Source organism: Pleurodeles waltl, chromosome 10 (genome assembly GCF_031143425.1).
Source record: "Pleurodeles waltl isolate 20211129_DDA chromosome 10, aPleWal1.hap1.20221129, whole genome shotgun sequence".
NCBI lineage: Eukaryota > Metazoa > Chordata > Amphibia > Caudata > Salamandridae > Pleurodeles > Pleurodeles waltl.
Window position 1 is genome coordinate 70,876,714 of NC_090449.1, and position 17,059 is coordinate 70,893,772.

Consider the following 17,059-nt stretch of genomic DNA (forward strand, 5'->3'; position numbering starts at 1 on the left):
AATGAATTAGCCTCTGGACCACGTCTACCGTTGGTCCCTGACCCACTCCATTTTTAATCTGCATCAGCCAAGCTTCCTCCAGCTAGAATTTTGAAAAAATACAAGCAACCCAATGACGACCCCTTGTTCCTTAGACTGAACCTCAGGTAGGTTCAGTTATCGTCTAAATGGTCATGGTGACACTTGCAAGTGATCCAACCTCCACTGCCTTTGCAGATGAAAAGAGCGGGCAAATGGATTCTGGACTCCCTCCAGGACGTCACTGTGAAATTGCCAAGGGAGGATATTCAACTTCCAGGAGATGCTGCTAGAAGCCATGCTTGTCTGTAACAGGTGATTAGTGTGGCTGTAGATTTTTAAAATTAGTCTAGTCAGGCGTCTCCTCACCGGACTAAAACTGGAGTCCTGAATCTTCCCTTCTCATGAAATTCGCATGAAAAGCTGTGTGGTTTGAAAAAGAGAAGACACATTAAAGTGGCTATAGAGCTTTTGACTAACTACACTATCCGCAGAGGGTTCGAACTTCTCAGTGGACTCAACAGCAGCAACAGCACCAGTAGAGAAGGTATTATCATATACGCAAGCCTTCAAAGGGGGGCGGTGGCCAGTAGCCATCTGTGGCCACTTGCAGAGCCACCGCCAAAACACAACTCTCTTCATCATGAAGCATCATGAACCCCTGGAAGAAAGGCAAAGAATACAAGAGGGAGAGAAAGACTTGTGAAACATCATTCAAAGTGAATATGCACTGAGATTTAAATCTCCCTTCTATGTATTCCACAAGCAAATTTCTCTCAGTATCATAGAGAGAAACTCCAAACGAAAGTCAGATCTTACTAGAAAGAGAGGTGTAGAAAAAGAAGCAACAGCGGAAGAACTTCATCACCGAAAAGGAATAGGATTTACTGCCTTTACCTCCTTTTCTTTCTGCTTTTTTAAAAAAATAGGCACAAACAATAATTCAAACCCATTTGGATCTCGGAATGACCAACAAATGGATAAGGAAAGAAACATTTACAGAGTTATCCTTATATAAGATTTATCCACAATTACATCAAAGGGACCAGATTTATGCCGTAGACTTTCAGGGCGCCTATTTCCACAGCCCCTGTTCTTGAGGTTTACAGTTGGCTCGGTTTATTACCAGCCAAAGTTTTTCCACAGGGAAAGGAACCAGCACCAAGAATATCCTCCGAAAATATGGCAGCAGTCACAGTATAGGTCTTCATCTGTCTCTCCCTGCATCATCGGTTAATCAAGGCCGCAACAAAATCTTAACTAATTTTAAAACATTTCAGGGATTCTTCACCAACTAGGGCTTCATGTCAACCTCAAGACGTTGACCGCCATTCCAGTTCACTCAGTACAGTAACCACTTGGAAGTAATTTCGGTCATTCAGGGTGAAACAGTGTATCCTTCAGATAAGACTCATCTATTGGCCTGAAATGCCATAATCAGTTATGAATTCCTTCTACAGTAGCATGTCAGGTATCCTGTCTTCTAGGGGTCTATGGCATTTTGCACTTTTCTGGCTCTTCATGCCAGACTCCACATGAGGCCTCTTTAACAATGTCTGAAGGGCCAGTATTGCCAACTAACAGGCAGCTGGGTTGACAGACTCACTGTATACCAGACAGCTATTCAGTCACACCCAGGGCAGTGCCATTCTCAAAAGCTTAAGTGTTCCTTTTCATCAGGAAATTTTAACACAGACAGTTATCACACAGCTTTTCTTCTGAGAAGGCATACTCACATGGACCATCTTTAGGTTCAGGGAACATGGTCAGAAAAGGCTAAATCTTATCGGATCAACCTACTGGAATTAGGAGCTGCCCACCTAGTTCTAAAATCTTTCTTTCCATCCTTCAGGGTGACTCCCCTCCTTGTACAGACATATACAGAAAATCTAAGTACTATAGGAACAAGAAAGGACGGACATGTTCCGGACTGCTCTCCTTGGAAGCACGAACAGTCTGGAAATGGCTTATAGCAATGGACTTGCAGATCACGGCTGTTGACCTCTCAGGTGTTCAGAAAGCAGGGAGGAATTTGCTAAGCAGATCATTTCAAGAGGCCCGAGTGATTGCTCAGCAATGAAGCTGTGCTTTGGCAATTGGGTTTTTCCATAGCTAGACCTCTTCACAGATACAGAAAAAAAGGAATGCTGAGACTGACCCTCATGTCCTACCAACCAGGGTCGAGGGGGAATGCCCTTTTGATTGCCTAGTCAAGGATGTTACTTCATGCATTTCCTCCAATTCCATCAATGCTAATCATACAGTCCTATTGGAAAGCCAGAATTATTCTTGTACATCCTTTGTGGCCATGTGAGTGACAGTTTACAGCCGTTCTACACCAGTCAGAGCTACCACAGAGGCGGTTGCCATGCAGATCAAATCACCTTTACAAGTTCAGGGGCGAGATCCTACTTGCAAACCTTCCACTATTCGCTCCTGAACTCATACAGGACAGGCACTTGAACTCGCCTCAGGACTGTATAGACATTCTGAATGAGGCAAAGTTTCCTTCGAACAGAGCACTGTAGGCTTTCAAACGGAAGAGGATCTGCATCTCATCCATCCGCAAATATAGTCCATGATCCATCCAGATGTCAGAAAAAAGTGGTACTGCTATATCATCTACGTGTAGGAAGGGCTGGATTGCACTTTTCATCAATTACACAGTTAGTGCCTATAGGAAATTTGCTTCACAAACCCCTCTTTCAGGATACTAGTAGTGAAAGCCTGCTTAGAGGATATGAAGAAAGTCTCGGTCTGCACCTGATGAGCTTAACATCACCCTCTCGAAACTCATGGCTCTTCCATTTGAGCCATTTCTACCGCATCAGGCTTAGAGAGGTGCTTTTTCGTAGTTACAACTTCATCTCGTACAGTAAGTGAGATTCAGGTCTTATTCAGTGAGGAACCCTATGCTGTGTTCCATAGGAACAGAGTGGTATAAGGAAACAATCTGAGTTTTCTGCCTAATATGGTTCAAAATGTTCATGTCAATTAGACCATTCCTTTGCAAACTTTCTTTCCAAACCACTCCCTATCGGAAAGAGCCTTTCACGCTCTTGATGTGAATAAAGTGCTGATATTTTATTTGGACAACACTAAACTATTATGCAATCTGAACAAGTATTTGTAAATTATGTTCCTGACAGGATCTTTTTACATGCATTCCTCCACCTATTTCATATGGGATGACCTTGCTATTCAGTTCACTGCTTATGACTATTGATGGGGATCTCCTGTTGGAGAAGGGAACGTTATTTACCTGTAATCCTAGTTCTCCGAAGAAGGAATATTCATCAAAGTCATAAGCAACCCTCCCATCTGCCCGGATGGATGAACTTAAAGTGTTTTTGTCTTATGCCCAAGATCCTCTTGTTCCCGTAAAAATGAAGGGATGCTCCTGTTCCCTGGGGGGCTGATAGAACACTGTAGGAGAGACATTGCTTGAAAGCTCGGTGCCAGTTTCTCAGTCAGTGGATATGGCAGCCTAGTTTGCTGGCATTGCCGTGCTTTTTCTTTCTATTCGTTTTGAAACAGGTTCGTGCAAGATGTTTCCAGTCAGTTTCTTCTATTAAGTTACTATTTGAATGATTGCAGATAAGTTACTTTTCTCTCCTGGATCCCTTTTGAAGGAATGTCACGCCAGTCTATGAACTTCATCCCCATGAACCGTGGTCCGTACACAGACTCCTGGCGCCTCTGCACCTGTGCATCCGTCTCCTGCATCTCGGAAGGAGGGAGAGCCCCGGCGGCACAATAATGACACACACCGCCCTGATTGTGAATTGTAAGGGGGTTGTCTTTCCTCTCCTGCTTTCACAACACACAAGTAACAACTCCAGTTCTATATACTAGGTCACACCGCTCGTGACTTGGCACAAAAAGTCGTCCAACTGCTGTATGTTGGACGCTTGTCGCCTAAGGAGAAGGGAGCGGCCATGGGAAGAAGCGCACGGACCGGAGGCGCTTTACGTCTCTTAAAGCTGCAAGCTAGAAGAACAGTTCCATGTCTGGCTGCTGCTGCGGGCTTCAGTCATTCGAGACACTAGAGGTACCAGGCTAACAGTACCTGTGTCACCACGAGCGCTATTCCCCTTTCTGTTACCGTGACAGGCGCATCACTGAGAGGGAGCAAGGTTCAGCCGCACCCTGCAGCATCACTGCCTGATAGTCACCGGGTGGTCTTCACTGGGCATCCTCAGCCCTTGAGCTCACCATCCCCCCTTCCTCTGAGTTATGTTTATTCTAAGTCTTCAAGTGTACAATGTACTCGTGACAAGGGGACAAAGCTGGCAGCTGCTTCCCTTCCTCCTAGTCCATCCTCTTTGTCTACTGGACTGAAGCTCACATGGACTCAGTGAGGCTTGCCTGAGCTTTGTGAGCATCAAGAGCGCGGAATAAAAAAGAATACAAGGTTCCTTCAGCCGGAAGGTGCCCTGTCGAGGTTCGCTTGGACTCGCACCATGCGCCTTTAAGCGAGCTCAGAGGGTAAGCACACCACGAGTCCGGATCACTGAATACAAGGGAAGCAATAGCAAGTGGAAAAACACATCCTCACAGTTTTGCCAAGCCACAACTTGCAGATCTTGCAGGAAGAGGTGGATGATTCAGCAGGAGATGATGGCGAAACTGAGACGAGCTACTGGTCCCAGTCACATTGGCCAATTTACCTTCTTGGCCGTCACCTCCACAAAGCCATGCTTCTCATCTTCTCTCAGTCACACACACTTCTTGTCTGTTGAATCATAAATCCTGCTACTGGGCGACACCGTCCCCTCAAACAACAACTACATCCGCTTCCACAAACGACACAATTCATTTCACCAGACCACTACTCTGTCGACAACACTACACAGGGTTGGCGAACCACATCTCTTCTAGTAAACGAGTCCTGTCAGCTGTACAACATGCTCCTCGCCTTGTGCCCACTAATCCTTGACTCTCACTGCAAGGGCACACCTCTCACAAAAGGAGGCTTCCTACTGGAATATACCCCTCCTGAAGGCATAACTCTCACAAGAACACACCTCTGAGGAGTAACTCCGAAACACAGATGTGTTTCAAATCCCTTTATTAGGTTCAGAGTGATGAACGCCTCAGCCACCTAGCTGCTCAGCTGTTCCGTCGCTTGCCAGTCTCAATCTCTCACTTCTTACAACTCCTGGAACTCACACAATACATCCCATTCAGTATCCAAGATACTACACATCTTCCCCCTTTCCAATACAGATCTAAACCATTCCCTCTGAGCCAGGGCCGGCTTTAGGGCGGTGCGAGTGGTGCAGCCCCACCAGGTGCTGGCCTGGACTGGAGGAGCGCTGACCTCAGGGGGGCGCTGTGGTTAGCAATGACTTATGAAACTGGCTATTTAAAAGCACCTGTTGGAAAGTTCCTTGTGCCTCCAGTCTTCAGGAAAAAAATAAAATGTCAAAACACCTCTTGTGAATAAAGTTCCTGCTAGGGAGAGAGATGGGAGTTGTGTCTAGTGGCAGTTTTGAATCAGTATAAAATAGCGCAGAGGGTCAGTGTGCCTGCTGCAAAGAACAGATCTGTATTTTATGGGGATAGCTGAGTGGATCAGTAAAGCCAGCCATTACATGCACTTTAAAACAAATCAAATGTATGTGAAAGGGGGACTATGGAGAGACAAGGGGAACATTTCCCAGGTGGTAATGAGGAGGTGCTCATGGGGTGGGGGTGCCAAAAAAGACTGTTGCACAGGGCACCACCACTGCTAAAGCCGGCCCGCTCTGAACATGAGGCCCTCCCAGCCCTGGAAATCTTGGCAGTGAGGAACAGACAAAGATGAAAGGGGTTGGGGAAGAAGTTACTATGCAAACAGTTCAATTGCAAATGGAACATTTACCATTGACCAGCCTAAATCACAACAGAAAATATCACCTTGCCTTAGTTTCACTTACAAAAGGGAAAACAAAATATAGCTTTCCTACATCACATAATCTTTCAGATGTCGTGGCAGACTCACTCCTCTACTGCTGCATCATGGCTGCCTTCCACATGAAGGGCTGTTCGTTCTTTGTGAATTCTCCTCATCCTACTTTTCTCTTTGATATTCTTTCTCTTGCCTTTGTACCACAACCACCCTACTTAAATTCCAAACATGATGATCATCAAGTTTAACCACATTCTAAAATATTCTAAATACTTTTTGTGGATTCCCATACTTAGAGGATTTTACCAACCCTGTGGGTATTTTCACCCTGACCCAATCTCCCACTGCCAGTACCGTTCGCCTTACTGAATTTCTCCCATCATATGTTTCCTTTATTTGGATTATTTGGATCAACCTTTATTGCTGTGTAGCTTCACTTTCTTGGCCCCCCGTTTAAAATTATTGACCCAAGCAGGACACAGCAATGAGTTGGGTGCCCTCCTTCTGAACAGCTCAAAATGAACCTTTCCCTTGACTGTATGTGGTGTAAGGTGATACATTTCCACCCTCCTAAGAATCTCCTCCCTCCAGTCTCTTGCCTCTTGTTTGGCTATTTAAACGGATTATTTGAGTACCCTATGAAATCTCTCTACAGCCCCCTTTGAATTTAGAGTGATAGAGAGCGCATTTATTGTTCTGTATACCTCTACGTGGAGGAAACTCCTCCATCTTGCAAGAGACTAACTGTACTCCATTGTCTATTGGAATCTGGGATGCCTTCCCTGGCATAAATATTCTTGAGGAGTTTCACCACATGTTTCGTCTCTACCCCCAGGGTAATCCTAATCTCAGACTGGAGTATTGGCCATTTGATGCTAAAACAAAGAATTGTCCAGCATGGCTGGCTACAGGTCCCACAGTATCTAATGCTACCTGTTCACATGGCTTCTCTGGTGGCTCTGGTACTGTCAGGCGCCGTGTCCTTGTTTTGAACACTTTATCACAATTCTTACAGTCCAAACACTCTCTGATCGCTCGCTTCACCTGGGTATCTAAGCCTGGCTACCAGAAATGTAACCTTACCCTTTCCTTTATTTTGCTAATACCTAGTTGCCCTTGGTGTGCTAATTCTATCACCACTCTCCTCAGCACCACAGGAGGAATCTGTTTTGAGCCTCTACACACCAAACCATAGTGAACCCAACAACGCATTTCTCACTTCCCAGTATCTTTGGTATGATGGGTCCATCCTCATGCGATCACCCTGATTCCTCTGACGTCATTTCTGTCTCTACCACCCGCGATAGACAGTCCACTCTAAAATTAAAATCCTGTAGAGATGTGACCCATTTGCAGATCCTGCTAGAAACTGCATCCAATCTTTTCTTTCTGAAAACTACTCAGAGGGATTTATGATCTGTTCCCCATAAGAAAAATGTTCAACTTTCTAATGGCCCAAAATATGCCTTTCTCTCAGTCACTGAATAACGACTCTCAGATCCCCTCAAACTCCTTTACACAAACATTATAGTGGGTTCTGGACTTCTATAAGCACAAGGCTTAAATGGGAAGATCACTTGTTTCCCTATAGGACCCATTTGTTCCCACTTTTCGGGTGCCCTGGGGCCAGGTAGTAGCTCTTAAATAAAACCCAAAATAAATAAGTCCACAGCTCTCACGTGAATACATCTCCTTCCATAAACCACACCTTACACAAGAATACGTCTCTTTCCCAAAGTCCACAGCTCTCACAAGAACATAGCTCCCTCCATGAACCACACCTTTCACAGGAATACATCTCTTTCCTAAAGTCTACAGCTCTCACATGAACACATCTCCTTCCATAAACCACACCTTTCTCAAGAATACATCTCTTTCCCAAAGTCCACAGCTCTCACAAGAACATAGCTTCCTCCATAAACTACACCATCCACAAGAATACATCTCTTTTCTGAAGTCCACAGCTCTCACAAGAACATAGCTCCCTCCATAACCATAAACCACACCTTTCACAGGAATACATCTCCTTCCATAAACCACACCTTACACAAGAATACGTCTCTTTCCCAAAGTCCACAGCTCTCACAAGAACATAGCTCCCTCCATGAACCACACCTTTCACAGGAATACATCTCTTTCCTAAAGTCTACAGCTCTCACATGAACACATCTCCTTCCATAAACCACACCTTTCTCAAGAATACATCTCTTTCCCAAAGTCCACAGCTCTCACAAGAACATAGCTTCCTCCATAAACTACACCATCCACAAGAATACATCTCTTTCCTGAAGTCCACAGCTCTCACAAGAACATAGCTCCCTCCATAACCATAAACCACACCTTTCACAGGAATACATCTCTTTCCTAAAGTCTACAGCTCTCACATGAACACATCTCCTTCCATAAACCACACCTTTCTCAAGAATACATCTCTTTCCCAAAGTCCACAGCTCTCACAAGAACATACCTCCCTCCATAAACCACACTTTTCACAGGAATACGTATCTTTCCTAAAGTCCACACCTCTCACATGAACACATCTCCTTCCATCAACCACACCCTTCACAGGAATACATCTCTTTCCTAAAGTCCACAGCTCTCACATGAACACATCTCCTTCCAGAAACCACACTTTACACAAGAATACATCTCTTTCCCAAAGTCCACAGCTCTCACAAGAACATAGCTCCCTCCATAAACCACACCTTTCACAGGAATACGTCTCTTTCCTAAAGTCCACAGCTCTCACATGAACACATCTCCTTCCAGAAACCACACTTTACACAAGAATACATCTCTTTCCCAAAGTCCACAGCTCTCACAAGAACATAGCTCCCTCCATAAACCACACCTTTCACAGGAATACGTCTCTTTCCTAAAGTCCACAGCTCTCACATTAACACATCTCCCTCCATAAACCACACTTTTCACAGGAATACGTCTCTCCTAAAGTCCACAGCTCTTACTTGAACACATATCCTTCCATGAACCACGCCTTACATAAGAATACATCTCTTTCCCAAAGTCCACAGCTCTCAGAAGAACATAGCTCCCTCCATAAACCACACTTTTCACAGGAATACGTCTCTTTCCTAAAGTCCACAGCTCTCACTTGAACACCTCTCCTTCCATGAACCACGCCTTACATAAGAATACATCTCTTTCCCAAAGTCCACAGCTCTCACAAAAACATAGCTCCCTCCATAAATCAAACTTCTCACAGGAATACGTCTCTTTCCTAAAGTCCACAGCTCTCACTTGAACACATCTCCTTCCATGAACCACGCCTTACATAAGAATACATCTCTTTCCCAAAGTCCACAGCTCTCACAAGAACATACCTCCGTCCATAAACCACACTTTTCACAGGAATACATCTCTTTCCTAAAGTCCACAGCTCTCACATGAACACATCTCCTTTCAGAAACCACACTTTACACTAGAATACAACTCTTTCCCAAAGTCCACAGCTCTCACGAGAACATACCTCCCTCCATAAACCACACCTTTCACAGGAATACGTCTCTTTCGCAAAGTCCACAGCGCTCACAAGAACATAGCTCCCTCCAAAAACCACACTTTTCACAGGAATACCTCTTTCCTAAAGTCCACAGCTCTCACTTGAACACATATCCTTCCATGAACCACGCCTTACATAAGAATACATCTCTTTCCCAAAGTCCACAACTCTCACAAGAACATAGCTCCCTCCATAAACCACACCTTTCACAGGAATACGTCTATTTCCTAAAGTCCACAGCTCTCACTTGAAGACATCTCCTTCCATGAACCACGCCTTACATAAGAATACATCTCTTTCCCAAAGTCCACAGCTCTCACAAAAACATAGCTCCCTCCATAAACCAAACTTTTCATAGGAATAGCTCTTTCATAAAGTCCAAAGCTCTCACTTGAACTCATCTCCTTCCATAAACCACACCTTACATAAGAATACATCTCTTTCCCAAAGTGCACAGCTCTCACAAGAACATAGCTCCCTCCATAAACCACACTTTTCACAGGAATACCTCTTTCCTAAAGTCCACAGCTCTCACAAGAACGTACCTCACTCCATAAACCATACCTTACATAGGAATACATCTCTTTCCTAAAGTCCACAGCTCTCACAAGAACATAGCTCCCTCCATAAACCACACTTTTCACAGGAATACCTCTTTCCTAAAGTCCACAGCTCTCACAAGAACGTACCTCACTCCATAAACCATACCTTACAAAGGAATACATCTCTTTCCCAAAGTCCACAGCTCTCACAAGAACATACCTCACTCCATAAACCACACCTTACATAAGAATACGTCTCTTTTCCAAAGTCCACAGCTCTCACATGAACACATCTTCTTCCATAAACCACTCCTTACATAAGAATACATCTCTTTCCAAAAGTCCACAGCTCTCACGAGAACATAGCTCCCTCCATAAACCACACCTTTCACAAGAATACATTTCTTTCCCAAAGTCCACAGCTCTCACAAGAACATACCTCACTCCATAAACCACACCTTTCACAGGAATACGTCACCTTCCTAAAGTCCACAGCTCTCACAAGACACCGCGACACCACCACTCCTTACCACATGGGTCGCAGCTGCCACCCTATATCCACATCTTGCCATCAGTCTCCCAGCATGCCTCTCAGCTCGCACAGGCACGACGAGTCTTCACTGGCTGACTGGCAGAGCAGATGGCCTATCTCTAAAGGGGCGCTGCCATTGACGCCCTGCACCGCAGAGGTGATCACCGCCGCTTTCCAGAGAGGCCATTGAGCGCATGGGCAGGACCAGAGGTGGAGGGGGGAGTACAGCAAGAGGGGATGAAAGGGATTAGGCGTGTGAGGTTGTCAGCAGGAGCAAGCCATGTTCAGGGCAGTGCCAGGCTGGCTCTCCTGAACGACAGGGTACAGAGTGGCACCAGGGCACTCCCCTCCTCACTCTGGCTCTGCCTGTGACGTGCCCAGATGATAGTTTCGGCTGGCGGTGCCATAGAGATATCTCCTTTTCACTCTGTTGTTTAAAGTGTGTGGACAGACACATGAAGCCGCCGTGTGCCAGGCCTGGCAAGCAGCCCTTTCTGCTCGGCCTAACATTTCCCACATACACCTACCTGCCTCTTAAAGCGACGACGCACACCTGTAACCAGCCATCACGTACGTGAACGTTACTCCTCGTAACCCCCACTTCACGTTTCAAATCCAAACATACGTAGCATATGTGTATCAAAGTATCTGAATAAAGGGTGCGCACCTTTTATACTGACAGCGCGCGCTGCGCCAAAGACAAGCGCCTCTTCTATTGCTCAGATTAAAACGTGTCTGATGGGAAAGAGCGCAGAAGCGCCTTGGTGTATCTAGAAGTCTGGTAGTAGGTGGGCACAAAGGTGAAATAGAACAGTTCGGAAGTGTTGCTTACAAAAGACACTGAGACAATCTTTTAGAAATACCTCCGGGAAACGAGTCAGTGGCTAGTTAGGGATGCAACATCTCACTCACTTGAAAGTCTCACCAGTAAAATCCCCTTAAAAGTCTCTGCAGGTGCAGTGTCAGGGATACTGGTTCATGGTCCCTGCAGTCGAGTGAAACTGGACCGGTACTGTACCATTACACCCAGTTCCTGCGTACCTGCCTCTGCAATTCCGCCTGTACCAGCCCTGTGTTTCACTGTTCCTGCAAGGAAGTACCGGTGATGTACTATTACACCCAGTACCAGGCCTACTGTTCCACTGTTCCTGCAGTGACGTATGCGACCCTGCCTCTACAATTCCGCCAGTACCAGACCTGTGTTCACTGTTCCCGCAAGGAAGTACCGGTGATGTACTATTACAATTACACCCAGTACCAGGCCTACTGTTCCACAGTTCCTGCAGACCTGTGGTGCTTCGTTGGTACTGCAGCTTTACTATTTCACCTCGTTCAAGGTCAGCTGTTTCACAGTTCCTGCAGTGAAGTATTGGTACCGTGCCATTACAATTCCGCCAGTATCAAGCCTGTGTTTCAAACTTCCTGCAGGGAAGTACTGGTGCTGTACCAATACAGTTTCACCTACTACCATGCCTAGTGTTTCAGAGCTCCTGCAGATCCGCGGAGAAGTTTTGTTACTGCACTTTTACAACTCCGCCTTGTACCAGGCCTACGTTTCACAATTCCTGCAGACCTATGGTGAAGTATTGGTGCGGTACTATTACAACTTGCTCAGTAGCAGGCCTATGTTTCAAAGTTCCTGCGATCTGCAGTGAATTACTGCTACAGTAAAATTACAAATCCACCTAGTACCGTACAGTTCCACCTGGTACCGTACGATTCCACCTAGTACCAGCCCTGACGTTTCACTGTTCCCGTACTGTGCTGTCACAATTCCGCCTGGCCTTTGTTTCATAGTTCTGCCGACCTGCAGTGAAGAATTGCTACAGCAGCATTACAGTTTCACCTACTACCAGGCCTGCTATTTCCCAGTTCCTGAAGACCTGCAATGAAGTACTGGTACTAGAGCTTTAAGGTTCCACCTAGTACCTGGTCTACTAGTTCACGGTTCCTACAGACCTGCGGTGAAGTATTGGTACAGAAACATTACAGTTTCACCTACTACCAGGACTGCTATTTCACAGTTCCCGAAGACCTGCAATGAAGTACTGGTACTAGAGCTTTAAGGTTCCACCTAGTACCTGGTCTACTACTTCACAGGTCCTACAGGGCTGCAGTGAAGTATTGGTACAGCAGCATGGCTGCTGTTTCAGAGTTCATGCAGATCTGCAGTGAAGTATTGTTACTGTGTGATTCGGCCTGGTAACAGGGCTAGGTTTCACAGTTTCTGTACATTTACGATAAAATATGTGTACTGTACATTTATAATTCCCTCTTGTGCCACACTTCTTGTTCCATAGTCCCTGTATTGTACAATTACAATTCCAAACACCGATAGGTACCCTGTTTCATAGCCTATACATTGTTGCACTATATGACTATATCTCCTCCACCGTGTCACACTCCCTCGAGTTCTACAGAGAAAGTACTTGTGCTCTGTTCTGCTAACAATAGACTTATTGGTCTGCACGTTGCTTTGCACTCCTGGTGAGAAATGCTGGTCCTGTGCCGTTATAATTCTGCATTGTGCTGTGAATTCTGTTTCGAAGTCCCTGCGGCCTTTCTGAGACGGACCAGGGCTATGCGCGTGCAGTTCTGCACAGTGGTGGCCATTTTGTTTCACAGTCCTCAACAACTCTTCCCAGACATTGTTCTTGACGGAAAAGGTGGTAAGTTAATAAAACTGCCTTACAGTAAAAGTGGTGGTAAGTAAATCAATAAAAGGTATAAAAGTTTCAGGACAAATAAACAGTAGTAAACCTGGTTTGAAAGCAAAAAGACGACATGGGGACTTAAGCTTTTGCAAACAAAAACAAGGCAAGGAGCTAAGGTTGATTTAGGGCAGTGGGATGGAGCATCAGGTTAAGGTAGCACGTTAACTTGGGAATTTCTTAAGTTTTTTTATTTTTATTTCGAAACCATTATGAACATATTGGTCAACCCTAATTCCTTTTCTACTTTGGTTTATTTGTAGAATATATGTATCTGGTGGCAGTGCCTGTTAAAAGAACTTACCATAGTGGTCATAGTGCCTGCTCTCTTGCAGATAAGTCATAAGACTGTACCGTTAGCACGGTCAGCCCCTCCGCTATGGCAGAGGAGCGTCTCCTCGCTGCTGAAAGCAGAAAAATAAAGAGATAATAAAAATATTTGATTATCCCTTTATTTTACCACTTTCATAGAGCGAGACGGGGCCAGCCTTCTCCACGTCAACAGATGGGGGAGGACTGGAGATGCGCATCTAAGTGCTCATGTCAGTTTGGCCAGCCAAACTGACATGCGCACTTAGTACTCTCCACCCAGCTGTGCTGCACAGCCGGGTGGAGACTAAGCGCAGTGTCCCACTCCCTCCCTGAGTGGCATTTCTGCCCAATCAGGCCAATCCTGGCACTTCTTTCATGCTGTGTAAAAGCATGAAAGAAGTGTTTGGATTAGGTGGGGAGGGAGGAAGAAGACGAAAGGTGGCTAGAGAGGCAGAACACGTAGGCGGCAGGTACATTTTTTTTTATTATTGCCCTGCGCTTCCATCTCCACGCGCTACCCCATGCTCCCCCACACCTCCCATCCCTTCCTGGCAGCAGCTGCTAGTGACCATTGATAACAGTATTTTTCGCTGCTCCCTCCCACCTACCTGAAAAACTGTTGCTAGGCAGACCCCGCTGGTGAAAGATTAAGCCACTACTGTCTAGTAGGAGCAGATGGCGGTGCTTTTCTAACTCTGGCTGGCACTTTGTGGATGTGGAATGCAGTGCTAGAAGTAACTGCATCGTGCTTAATATAGCATACAGACCTAGTGGTCTTAATAAAGGCACTACCAATCAACATGCGTGCAACAAGGCACACATATGCCATGTTGTTGGTGTTTGCCCGTGCGCAGCAGCACTTGCCACCATGAGATACCGCTACACAACTTCATCCAGCGGAGCACTTTGAACAGAAATCCTAACCCACATCCAACATGGCAAAAATAGACACAGTACTCAACAGCCCTGTCCACCTCTTCCCAACAATATTCACCGCACATCACTTTTCAGTTCACGCTTAGAAGTTGCCTTTGTCAAACAGACATAAGGGTCAGACCTCTTGGCGCACTCGTGAGAACAGCAGGGTACCAAAGCCATCCAGCTGGAGAAAACATTCATCCTAGAACCATTGAGATAACATTGTCTTCACTGTACCACACAGCCATACACACAATAGTACACCACAGCTGTTTGTTTGGGTAGCAGTGCTTTCGAGAAGGCAGTCTGCAAGGCCTGGCTATGGACAATCGAGCAGCCAGCCTAACCAGAAATGTGCTTGTACACACCCATAACGCGCTACACAGATCTTTAGCAGGACCAAGCTCATTTTACGTTCACATTAGCTAACAGGCACTACTAGTAAACTAGCAATTTAATACATCTCTGCTAACTGTCCACAGTCAGTCATAGACAGCCACTGGCTGTAAATACCAGAATCATTCAAAACGTGCACCCAGATTCAGGAAGTGCTTTGACACCAGACTAATTGCCATATTAATGAAAAGTAATGCAGCGCCGCAAGTCACCACGCTGTGTTGCATCACTGGGAGAGGGCAGGAATGTGCTGGATTTATGGCAATGTGGCGCATTCGTGTTGCTTCCCCTGCACCGGTGCACAATGTGCTGGGCACATTCCCAGGCTTACCTGTTCTTGTAAATCTGGGAATGTGTCAAAATCCATGGATGTTGTGTGAAAACACCCGTGCAACACCGATGAAAAGGCCTCCCTGGCGCAGAGTAAAGCAACACAGTGATTTGCGCTCCGTTACATTACTCGAGATTTATGAAGCCACGTAGGGCCATGCAAGGTGGCCTTGCGTGGCTTCATAATTCTCATTTTTCATTTGCGTCGTTGAGCAACGCAAAGGGGCTCATAAATATGCCGCTAGGTGTGCAAGGTGCTACACACACGACGACACAGAATAAGCAAGTTGTCCCCTGTGTTTTAATCTGAGCTAGGCAGCTCTTTCACTAGTAAGTGGACGCCACCATCACAATCTGTCTCTTTCCAGCTCCCATCCTTGTTTCTTTTCCTACTTGCCTTTGCACCATGGTTTATTTTAACGTGGCTCCATGGACTTTGTGCATCGGCATTTCATAGAAGTACTCAGATGGAAACCTTCTGCTGAGGTTTTACTAGTAATTACTCAGCAACGCGGCGCGTGGCCTCAAACCGCATAGGGGCAGTTTTTCACTTAAAGTTGGCCCTGTTTTGGGCCGAACCTTTGATGCCTGAATTCCTTGACCTATGACCTCACCCCACCTCCCTGGGATGCACCTGCCAAGTGCCCGTATTCTGTAGGGCTACTTTACTCATAAGGGTCGCACAAACACTCCGAGGAGAGAGGAGTGGCCCCTCGAATTGCTTCGTCCCCTCAGTCAGGTGTGTAGAATACATGCTGCAAGAAGCGCGCAGTAATCCTGTCCGGAACTTTGGTAAACATTTCACCTGCAACGCGACCAGACCTCGTCATGACCTCGCGCACATCACACGTCTTCCCGCGTAGGTCTGATTAGATCCGCGCGCCTCCCCATAGAGCCCCTCCACACTCCCCCCACCCTTAATGATTCTGTAGGTGAGTGCCACGATGCCACCTTGGCGGCAGGTGCGCGCTATACAAATGTCACATAACATAACTTACTTGGAGGGTGTGACGATAACTTACCTTCTCCTCACGGCCTCGTCCCTTCCTTGGCACCCCACGTGGCACAGGTGTCCGCGCTCCTCGCTCTTCTCTCTGCGACCTGGGCACGTATGAGGAGAGAAAAACAATGCGGCGCCCAGAGGTGTCTTCCCTGCCCAACCCACACAATGACTAACTAAGAGCATGAAACCTGTGGTTTATCAGACACTGGAGGATGGCACCGGGTCAAACTCCAGGGCAGAGCACTCTGAGCCCTCGCAGGGTGGCGAAGTGCGAATCGTGATCAGTGACGGCCAGCAGTGGCTTTTATTCAGTGTGGCTCAGGACTGAAATCTCCTGTCTGAGTCACACCTGAGAGAAGAAGCCGAGGAGGTGTCTCAGAAGTGTGAGTCCTGTCTGGTGTACACCTGGAATATCAGTCTGGGGTGTTGTGCCATGAGTAAAATCCTCTTGTGTCATTTACACCTGTCTTACCTGCCTGAGAGTGTGTTTCAGGATGGAGATCCCTGTTTGAATCACATCTGCAATACCAACCTGGGAGAGTTTTTCGGAAGTATGAGTCCTGTCTGGTTCACACCAGGAATATCAGTCAGGGATGTTGTGCCAGGAGCAGTGGCGTAGCGTGGGTTGTCAGCACCCGGGGCAAGGCAAGTAATTTGCGCCCCCTAACCCGGGGCAAGGCAAGTAATTTGCGCCCCCTAACCCGTGGATTTAGTCTCTTCCAAGATGTTGCGCCCGGTGCGGCCGGCCCCCCCTGCACCCCCCACGCTACGCCACTGGCCAGGAGCAAAATCCTCTCTCTGACTTCCACCTGCCATACCTGCTTAAGATGATGGCTCATGAGGGAGACCCCTGCCGGAATCACATCTGGGATATCAGCACGAGA

At 46.4% G+C, this 17,059-nt stretch overlaps 1 protein-coding gene across 1 annotated transcript in view; it reads right to left on the bottom strand.

Moving 5' to 3' along the window:
- Positions 1-16,391, bottom strand: part of SLC5A11 (solute carrier family 5 member 11) — a 110,065-nt gene extending 93,674 nt beyond the window's left edge. The window contains exon 1 of the mRNA XM_069209712.1: positions 16,195-16,391. The gene's annotated coding sequence lies outside the window, so the exon portion shown is untranslated. The remainder of the gene's footprint in view (positions 1-16,194) is intronic.
- Between the last annotated feature and the right edge of the window lie 668 nt (positions 16,392-17,059).